The 10,882-nt window shown below is 42.7% G+C and overlaps 1 pseudogene; it reads left to right on the forward strand.

The window, feature by feature from the left end:
• Nucleotides 1–3,168: 3,168 nt before the first annotated feature.
• On the forward strand, nucleotides 3,169–4,057 carry LOC119273731 (annotated as a pseudogene).
• The last annotated feature ends 6,825 nt before the right edge of the window (nucleotides 4,058–10,882 follow it).

Genomic DNA, 10,882 nt, shown 5'->3' on the forward strand with positions numbered 1-10,882 from the left:
TAGTTCGTCGATCTGTTGTCATCTAGTTACATCTGGATGCAATCTTTTGTCAATTTTTATGCCGTTTCTTTATTATCAATAATTAATGGCTAAATCTATATTGTCCTGTCTCTAGCTGCTGGCATTTAATGAAATACAGACATCTTCTCAAATGTATTACACACATTGGCTGGCTACAGGATTTTGAGTCAGCAACGTACTAGTGTTGACATTTTTTCTCAATGGACACACACGTTCAATACTAGGGATGACTTAACATGGTAACGAGCGGACATACAATTCTCAATGCGGACTTGACAAAACTCGAATATATATTAGAATGCGATATAGTAGATACAAACACATGCACCAAAGAGAATGCTTAATACATGCATGTAGATACCCCTCAAATCAGACTGCGGTACATCCACAACAACATATCCAATTGTTTCGATGATGTGGCATGGATCAAACACACGAGCTTGTGATACGTTCTCACGGCGTATTGGCTGGGTGGGTGGGTTATTTCTCTTTTCTCTCGTCAGTACCACTGATGCCAGATATGGATGGATCACTGGTTTTCTATATTGGCTTGGCAATATATAGTCGTGCAGAACCGGACAAGGGCACCGTTGTGTCAAATAGGCTACATCATGTTTAAGTGCAAGGGAATATTGCAGAAGAATTCTGATGAATATACAAGGATGAATATATTTGTCGAAAGAAAGAGATAAACATATCATGGCATTATGAAAAATAATGAACAAAATTTTTATTTATGATCGAGGATCTGATCCAAAATGAAGAAATTGTACACCCACTATCTAACTAAGGTGAGTCCGGAAACTTCCTCACTGATAATTTCACTCCCATAAAAGAGTGCGTTAGAGGCGACAACATGCATATGAGGTGAAAGGACAAGCTAGGTTGTGACTGACTAATGGAGAATGTTGTAGCAAAAACGTTTTCATCAATAAAAAGGCAATGAAAAATAGCTACAATCTATGATCTTTTTGGGAGTAAAAAATAATGTGTAAAAAAATTTCAATAACAGAAAGCTAGAATTGCATCAGATCGAGTGATACTCTGACAAAGATAATCTTAGTAATAAAGATGAGGATATGACAATATTAATCAAATAGACAACTGTAATACAACCTGGGATAAGAGGTCATTTGATTCATCAATGAGTTAGCAATAATTATAAGCAATTTCTTAAAAAATGATTTATCTGAAGACAGGGAAACATATGGATGAGGGCAAATCGAAGAGGAAAAGTAGGTAAAACATATGAAAACCAATGGATTCCACATCGATCCAAAACACTAATTTTATCCAGAGGTTTTTTAATGATCCCTTCTTGAACATTGAAAAGTAGGGTTAGAGGAGAGAAGTCCTATCATATAATTTCTTGGTGTTGTTCAAAACAAAGGTATAGTCATATTAGACCTGTGGGAATTTCCAATGGAATGCAACATGCTATAGTACTTTTAGAGGAAAACAAACATGACATATAATCTCCTACTTTATTCACTTATTTCTTGCATTAACATGACCTTAGTAAGTTTCACCATGTTTCTACAAAATGTCCATTTTATTTGCCAGACTATTGATGATAGTTAACTTCCAGACCAAAATCACGAGGACTACATAATATTGAATCTAGCAATAGGTGTTACATCTAGCTGCGCAAATGAGCGGGTCACCATGCTAGTAGGTACTGATATCGTTAGCACATTTTTAGAAAAATGTAATTAACACTTTTTAGCATAGATGTAATTAACACTTGGCAAATGAAGCTTCATGAGCTATTAGTTGGAGGGTCGTAAAGAATTAACTGTGATGGGCCAATAGTGTTCTAATTATAGAGGCTAGGGCCCAGAGAGACAAGCTCTTAATGAACTCTGGATGCATGCTCCGCTTTCAAACACAAAACCATCCAGTGCATGCAGGGACAGTAATTTCGTCAATTTATTGTCAATAGATAACATATCCATCTTCTAAGTCATCCCATCAATCTTATGTTATGTATTACAATGCATCTACCTAGATTAGGATGAAACCTTTCCTCAATCATTAGGTTGTCTCCTTATCATAGTAATAATTAATCAATAGCTTCTAATCATTGGAATTTAGTTCATATGTAGAAAATGCCGCCGCAAGCGGGGTTGGCCACTGCGATGGATATGGTACAGATTTACATTCCTCAGTAGCTAGGGTTCAACACAAGGTGTCTCTGCCACCGCCTCCACCGGAATTTGCCGCTGGGATGGAGATGGTGTAGCAGACGCTTGAGCCGAACGCCGGCTTCTTGTATTGACAAGAAGATAAGATCCACACACAGTCTGAGTCATGCTGAACATTCTATAAATACAAGGTGAACATAACTCATAATGTTGTTGATTTTTTTTTCAAAAATGTCTTGAACAATTTTAAAAATGTGGGAGCATTTTTATGTGTTATGAACATTAATTAAAATTACACAAAGATTCTCTTCATATTTATAAACATTTTTATAAAATTATACGGGAAAACATTTTATATGTTGTGAACATTTCTCCTATAAACCTATCTACACTACCCACTGTTCTAGGGTGTTCGGGGCACGCATGCAATCAGTCTCACACGATCAGCCTTGCTGGCCTGATTTTACTGCGCTTACAAAAATAAAGAACCCGAGGCAGCTCTTGGAGAAGCAAACATGACGGACATCCTCCTGCTCGGTCCGGCAGATGACGGTCTTCTTCCTCCCACACTCATAGCAAGGGAGGAAGAGTGTGTGTAACTACGTCTGGGTGTCAGTGGATTTATATAGCAAGCGGACGATGAAGAATCGCTTCACTGAGCTACGTACATTAAAAGTCGTGACAGGCCATGAGATTCAATTTGGTATTCGCTGTGCTGTGTACATTAAAACTCACTAGTCAAAGGATGACAACATGCACCAACTAAAAATTGCTAGATCTGAACAACTACAAATCATAAGCTTAAGCATGAAAAAATTGGAAGATATGAACAACTAAAAATCATGAACCCGAGAATGAAAGAAAGCAAGACCCGAACAGCTAAAAATCATGAACTTGTGCATGAAAAACATGCATCTGAACAACTAAAAAGTCACGAAATTAAGCATGAAAAATTTGCAAGATCTGAACAATTGCAGCACCTTAGCCACAGAGCGAGCGAGTAATGGCGGCGCCCAAGGGGGGGGGGCAGACCGTCATCCGCCGGATCGAGCAGGACGATGCCCCGCATGTCTGCTTCTCCAAGGGCCGCGTGGGGTTTTTCAGCAAGGGGAGCGATCTGGGCGGTCATGACCGGCACCCAGGTGGCTGCTCTCACCTTCTTGCCCGACGGCAATGCCTTCTCCTTCGGCCACCCCTCCACCGACACTGTCATGGAACGTTTCCTGGTGGGGGAGGGTGTGGGGGCTGGCGCGAGGGAGGAGTGCTGCCATCAAATATTAGAAGATGGAGAAGCTACACGACGAGTTCCACGAGCTGCGCACGGACTTGGTCGAGGTGAAGATGCGGAATGAGTGCGAGGAGGTCACATCAAAGGAGCATGACGCGGAGGAGCCGATAGCGGCTTGGGTTGACCCGAACGTGCACGGCATGGGGGACGAGGACTTCTTGGCCTTCTTTGCCGCGTTGATGCAGGTGAAGGACGTCGTCTCCGAACCCTCCAACCAGGTTCTCTTGCGCGTCGACGTGAGCCGCATGGAGGAGGTGGCCCCGCTGCTGCCGCTACAGCTCTTCGGTGGCAGTACCTTGGGGCTCGGTAGCAGCAGGAGCATCAGATGTTGATGGCGATGCTGCCTCCGCCTGAGGTGTTCGCCTCCGAGATTAATCTGTAGCAACAGATGTTGATGGAGCTGCCTCTGGCACAGGCGTTCACCGCCGGGATGGATATGCAGGAGATGCCTCCACCGCTTGTGTACGCCAAGGGGATGGAAGTGGAGGGGATGCAGATGCTGATTCCTCAGCCGCCAGGATTCGACGATGAGATGGGGATGCCTCTGTCACCAGAGATCCCTGCTGGGCTGGAGACGAATGTCGGCTTCCCATTCCCGTACTAAGAAGATGAGCTCTGTCGATCCGTTCAAGGGAAAGCATTAAACAATGGACGATAGTTCGCCGATCTGTTGTCATCTAGTTACATCTATATGCAATCTTTCGTCAAATTTTATGTCATTTCTTTATTATCAATAATTAAAGGCTAAATCTGTATTGTCCTATCGTTGGCCGCTGGGATTTAATGAAATACAAACATCTTCTCAAATGTACTACACACGTTCGCTGGCTACAGGATTTTGAGTCAGCAATGTACTAGTGTTGACTTCTTTTCTCATTAGACACACACGTTCAATACTAGAGATGACTTAACATGGTAAAAAGCGGACATACAATTCTCTTCAATAAAGTGAAGCTTCATTTTATCCATCATAATACGGACTTGACAAAGCTCGAATATATATTAGAATGGGATATAGTAGACCCAAACACATGCACCAAACAGAATGCTTAATACATGCCTGTAGATACCCCTCAAATCAGACTGTGGTGCATCCACAACAACATATCCAATTGTTTCGGCGATGTGCCATGGAGCAAACACATGAGCTTCACTAGTAGAAAACAGGGCTTTTGTCCAGGCCGGGTCAGCCCATTAGGCCCGGTTCAGTCCAGAACCGGGACCAATGTGGGCATTGGTCCTGGTTCGTGAGCCCAGGGGGCCGGCCGGGCCACGTGGGCCATTGGTCCCGGTTCATTTGGACCTTTTGGTCCCGGTTGATGGGATGAACCGGGACCAATGGGCCTCGCTCCTGGCCCACCACCATTGGTCCCGGTTCGTGGCTTGAACGGGACGAAAGGATCCCCTTTAGTCCCGGCTCATGTCACCAACCGGGACCAATGAGGTGCTTATATATACCCCTCGCTCGCGAGCAGAGCACCCAAGTGCTCTGTTTTTCTCTGGCCGAGGGGGAGAGGGCTTGGTGGTGCTCTAGCTCACCTCCTATGCACACAAGGTGTTCGATGGAATGCCCGAGCCACACTACTTAAGCTTTCTCCTCTCCAAGCTCGACCTCCAAGCTCCATTTTCCATAATATTTGTCTAGGTTTAGCGGTCCGTCACGCCCTGTCCCTGTCTTCACCGCCGTCGATCACCCGCGCCGAGCTCATCGCCGGCACCACCGTGGTGAGCCTCTTGTTCTTATCTTCTTTCTGAAAGGAAAAATATTCTTACTTGTATGTTTACATGGATACTTGTATTATTTTCTTACTTTTATTATTACATCTTATATAGTGCGATGGTTTTGGTATCCGCCCCCGTCGGCCCTCGTCCTGTCTATGATTCGGATGTGGTATATATATTATCTTTATAACTATTGGTTCATTTATTGTTTATGAAAATTATGCCGACCAACGTGACATAGATTTTATTTATGTAGGATGTATGTGAATCGGAAATGCCAATCGACCCTATTGTCGAGAGGTTAAATTTAGTTGAAGAAGAAAACAATTTGTTGAAGGAAAAAAAAATTGAGGAGGAGAAGATGATATTGGAGTTGCATGTTGTGGATGTCATCGATGATCACAAGATCAAGATGGATGCAATGCGCTTGAAGATTAGAAAGATTAGAAAATATGCCATTCATACCGAGGCTTGGTATCATTATGCCGTTGGATCAATTGTTACCTTCGTTGCGATTATAATCGCATTTGTTTTCGCATTGAAATGTTTTACATAGTTTCAATGTATGGTTTAATTAATTAGATGCTCTGGAGAGCTATATGTTGTTAGATGAGAACTATGTATGCACTTTGGTTTTAATGTGATGATGAACTTCTATTATATTTGGACACTTAATTATATATAATGCACGCAGATGAACGGGCAATGGATGTACAGTGACAGACACACCCGCGAGTACTTTAAGGGCGTGCATGAGTTTCTCGATGCGGCTGAGGCAAACAAGCAGAATGGTTTTTTGTGTTGTCCATGCACTGAATGTGGGAATACGAGGTCTTACTCTAACCGCAAAATCCTTCACTCCCACCTGCTTTACAAGGGTTTCATGCCACACTATAACGTTTGGACGAGGCACGGAGAAATAGGGGTTATGATGGAAGACGGCGAAGAAGAAGAGTACGATGACAACTATGTGCCCCCTGAATACGGTGATGCTGCAACGGGGGGAGCTGGTGAAGATCAAGAGGAACCAGACGATGTGCCCAATGATGCTGCAACGGGTGAAGCTGCTGAAGATCAAGAGGAACCAGACGATGTGCCCGATGATGATGATCTCCGCCGGGTCATTGTTGATGCAAGGACGCAATGCGAAAGTCAAAAGGAGAAGCTGAAGTTCGATCACATGTTAGAGGATCACAAAAAAGGGTTATACCCCAATTGCGAAGATGGCAACACAAAGCTCGGTACCGTACTGGAATTGCTACAGTGGAAGGCAGAGAATGCTGTGGCTGACAAAGGATTTGAGAAGCTACTGAAAATATTGAAGAAGAAGCTTCCAAAGGATAACGAATTGCCCGACAGTACATACACAGCAAAGAAGGTCGTATGCCCTCTAGGATTGGAGGTGGAGAAGATACATGCATGCCCTAATGACTGCATCCTCTACCGCGGTGCATACAAGGATCTGAACGCATGCCCGGTATGCGGTGCATTGCGGTATAAGATCAGAAGAGATGACCTTGGTGATGTTGACAGCGAGCCCCCCAGGAAGAGGGTTCCTGCGAAGGTGATGTGGTATGCTCCTATAATACCACAGTTGAAACGTCTGTTCAGAAACGAAGAGCATGCCAAGTTGATGCGATGGCACAGTGAGAACCGAAAGAAAGATGGGAAGTTGAGAGCACCCGCTGACGGGTCACAGTGGAGAAAAATCGAGAGAAAGTACTGGGATGAGTTTGCAAAGCCCCAAGGAATGTATGGTTTGCTTTAAGCGCGGATGGTACTAATCCTTTCGGGGAGCAGAGCAGCAATCACAACACCTGGCCCGTGACTCTATGTATGTATAACCTTCCTCCTTGGATGTGCATGAAGCGGAAGTTCATTATGATGCCAGTTCTCATCCAAGGCCCTAAGCAACCCGGCAACGAAATTGATGTGTACCTAAGGCCATTAGTTGAAGAACTTTTACAGTTGTGGAATGGAAACGGTGTACGTACGTGGGATGAGCACAGACAGGAGGAATTTAACCTTAAGGCATTCCTGTTCATGACCATCAACGATTGGCCCGCTCTCAGTAACCTTTCAGGATAGACAAACAAAGAATACCACGCATGCACGCACTGTTTAGATGACACTGAAAGTATATACCTTGACAAATGCAGGAAGAATGTGTACCTGGGCCATCGTCGATTTCTTCCGACCAACCATCAATGTCGAAAGAAAGGCAAGCATTTCAAAGGCGAGGCAGATCACCGTAAGAAGCCCTCCATGCATACCGGTGATCACGTACTTGTTATGGTCAATGATTTACACTACGTAATCTTTGGAAAGGGTCCCGATGGACTAGCTGTTCTGAATGACGCTGAGGGATACGCACCCATGTGGAAGAAGAAATCTATATTTTGGGACCTACCCTACTGGAAAGACCTAGAGGTCCGCTCCTCAATCGACGTGAAGCACGTGAGGAAGAACCTTTGCGTGAACCTGCTAGGCTTCTTGGGCGTGTATGGGAACACAAAAGATACACCTGAGGCATGGGAGGACCTGCAACGTTTGCATGAAAAAGACGGCAAGCCTCCGAAGCAGTATAAAGGTCCTGCCAGCTACGCTCTTAAGAAAGAAGAGAAAGAAATCTTCTTTGAATGCCTGCTCAGTATGAAGGTCACGACTGGCTTCTCATCGAATATAAAGGGAATAATAAATATGCTAGAGAAAAAGTTTCAGAACCTAAAGTCTCATGACTGCCAGGTGATTATGATGCAACTGCTTCCAGTTGCATTGAGGGGGCTTCTACCAGAAAACGTCCGATTAGCCATTGTGAAGCTATGTGCATTCCTCAATGCAATCTCTCAGAAGGTGATCAATCCAGAAATCGTACCAAGGCTACGGAGTGATGTGGCACAATGTCTTGTCAGTTTCGAGTTGGTGTTCCCACCATCCTTCTTCAATATCATGACGCACGTCCTAGTTCATCTAGTCGACGAGATTGTCATCCTGGGGCCCGTGTTTCTACACAATATGTTCCCCTTTGAGAGGTTCATGGGAGTCCTAAAGAAATATGTCCATAACTGCGCTAGGCCAGAAGGAAGCATCTCCATGGGCCATCAAACAGAGGATGTTATCGGGTTTTGTGTTGACTTCATTCCTGGCCTTAAGAAGATAGGTCTCCCTAAATCGCGGTATGAGGGGAGACTGACTGGAAAAGGCACTCTTGGAAGAGACACAATAATATGCAGGGACGGATATTCTTGGTCTCAAGCACACTACACAGTTCTACAGAACTCTACCTTGGTGACCCCGTATGTCGATGAACACAAGAACAGTCTGCGCTCCAAACACCCGGAGCAGTGCGACGACTGGATTACATGTGAACACATCAGGACTTTCAGCAGTTGGTTGGAAACACGTCTCAGAGGTGACAACACTGTTTGTGATGAGTTGTACTTGTTGTCCAGGGGACCATCTTTGACTGTATTGACTTATAAAGGATACGAGATAAATGGGAATACATTTTACATGATCGCCCAATATCAAAAGAGCACCAACCAAAACAGCGGTGTCCGCTTTGATGCAGCAACCGAGAGCGGAAAGGACACATATTATGGTTACATAGTGGACATATGGGAACTTGACTACGGACCTGATTTTAAGGTCCCTTTGTTTAAGTGCAAATGGGTCAATCTGTTAGGCTGCGGGGTACAGGTAGACCCACAGTACAGAATGACAACAGTGGATCTGAAAAATCTTGGGTACACTGACGAAACGTTCGTCCTAGCCAATGATGTGGCACAGGTTATCTATGTGAAGGACATGTCTACCAAACCGAGAAAAAGAAAAGATAAGGAAGCGAATACATCATACGATGAGCCAAAGCGCCACATAGTTTTTTCAGGAAAAAGGGACATCCTGGGAGTGGACAGCAAGACAGACATGTTTGAAGATTATGAAAAGTTCATGAAATTCCTCCCTTCAATGTCAAGGCTGACCCAATCATCCTGATAAACAATGAAGATTATCCATGGTTACGGCGCAATAAGCAAATGACACAAGCGAAGAAAAAGTGAAGACTTTCTGCCGCAACTATTATGATGATACCATGCCAACTTTGTAACACACAAACATGCTACCATTATCCGTTTTGTACATGCACATGCTATGTGGGTGAAATTATGATACCATGCCAACTTTCAACTTTTTCAGAGTTCATTTGAAATGCTTTCATGTCTTATGGTTCGGCCCTCGTAATACCATGACCATTAGTCCCTGGCCCATGCCAACTTTCAACTTTCAACTTTCTAAAACTAATGGCACTAACAGAAAGTTTATAATTTTGCTCCTCGCCCCTGGCCCATGACCATTAGTCCCGGTTTGTGCCACAAACCGGGACTAAAGGGTTGGTCCTCGTTGCGGGCAGAGTTTAGTCCCACCTCGCCAACCGAAGGGGGCTCAAACCGGTTTATAAGCCCTTCCCTCTCTGCCTTGTTGAGCTCCTCTCAAAGTGAAAATAGATGCCCTAATAGAGAAAAGTTTAACCTAAATTCATAGTGATTTTCTCTGAAATTCATAGAAATTTACTATAAGCGCATCTATTCTCATTTTTTTAGTAAGTTAATCACCAACTTGTGATTCAAACAATGTTCAAAGAATTCAAATTTTAACTATTCAAATTTGAAAACTAATGGCACTAACAGAAAGTTTATAATTTTTCTAAAACTAATGGCACTAACAGAAAGTTTATAATTTTGCTAACCTAAAAGCAAACAGAATAAAAAATTAAAGCAAGAAACTAAAAAAGTGTTTTCAAATTTGAAAACTAATGACACTAACAGAAAGTTCATAATTTTTCTAAAACTAAAAGCAAAAAGAATAAAAAAATAAAGCAAAAAACAAAAGAAAATAAATAATGAAGAAAACAAAACAAAAAAACTGGAAGAAAATAGCAACAATAAGTATTTTGTTGTAAGTAGAAACAAAATAAAATAAATAAAGCAACAGAAAGTTTATAATTTTGCTGACCTAAAAGCAAAAAGAATTAAAAAATAAAGCAAAAAACAAAAGAAAATAAATAATACAGAAAACAAAACAAAAAAATTGGAAAAAAATAAAAATAGCAACAATAAGTATTTTGTTGTAAGCAGAAACAAAATAAAATAAATAAAGCAACAAAGAAAACAAAAAAACAAAAAAAGTGTTTTCAAATTTGAAAACTAATGGCACTAACAAAAAGTTTATAATTTTTCTAAAACTAAAAGCAAAAGAATTAAAAAAATAGAGCAAAAAACAAAAGAAAATAAATAATGCAGAAAACAAAACAAAAAAAACTGGAAAAAAAATTGAATATAGCAACAATAAGTATTTTGTTGTAAGTAGGAACAAAAAAAACAAAAAAAGTGCCACCTACTAGGCACCCACGGCTTGAATATGACTAAAAACCCTACCATGGGCCAGGATTCAGGCCCGTGGGAGGCCCAGTAGGCCCACAGGCACACATTGCACGGTTAGGCCCGAAAGCCTGCTTTAGAGAGGAGCTCGAGAGGGAAGGCGCACCGCACCTTATAAATAGGTGCGGCTCCCTCTCAACTAGCGAGGTGGGACTAAACATTTGGGCGTGGGGCAGCACAAGGCCTTTGGTCCCGGTTGGTGGCACCAACCGGGACTACAGAGGGGCATTGGTCACGGCACGAACCGTGACCAATGCCCCTCTGTAGTC

Source organism: Triticum dicoccoides, chromosome 3A (genome assembly GCF_002162155.2).
Source record: "Triticum dicoccoides isolate Atlit2015 ecotype Zavitan chromosome 3A, WEW_v2.0, whole genome shotgun sequence".
In the NCBI taxonomy this organism is placed as follows: Eukaryota; Viridiplantae; Streptophyta; class Magnoliopsida; order Poales; family Poaceae; genus Triticum; species Triticum dicoccoides.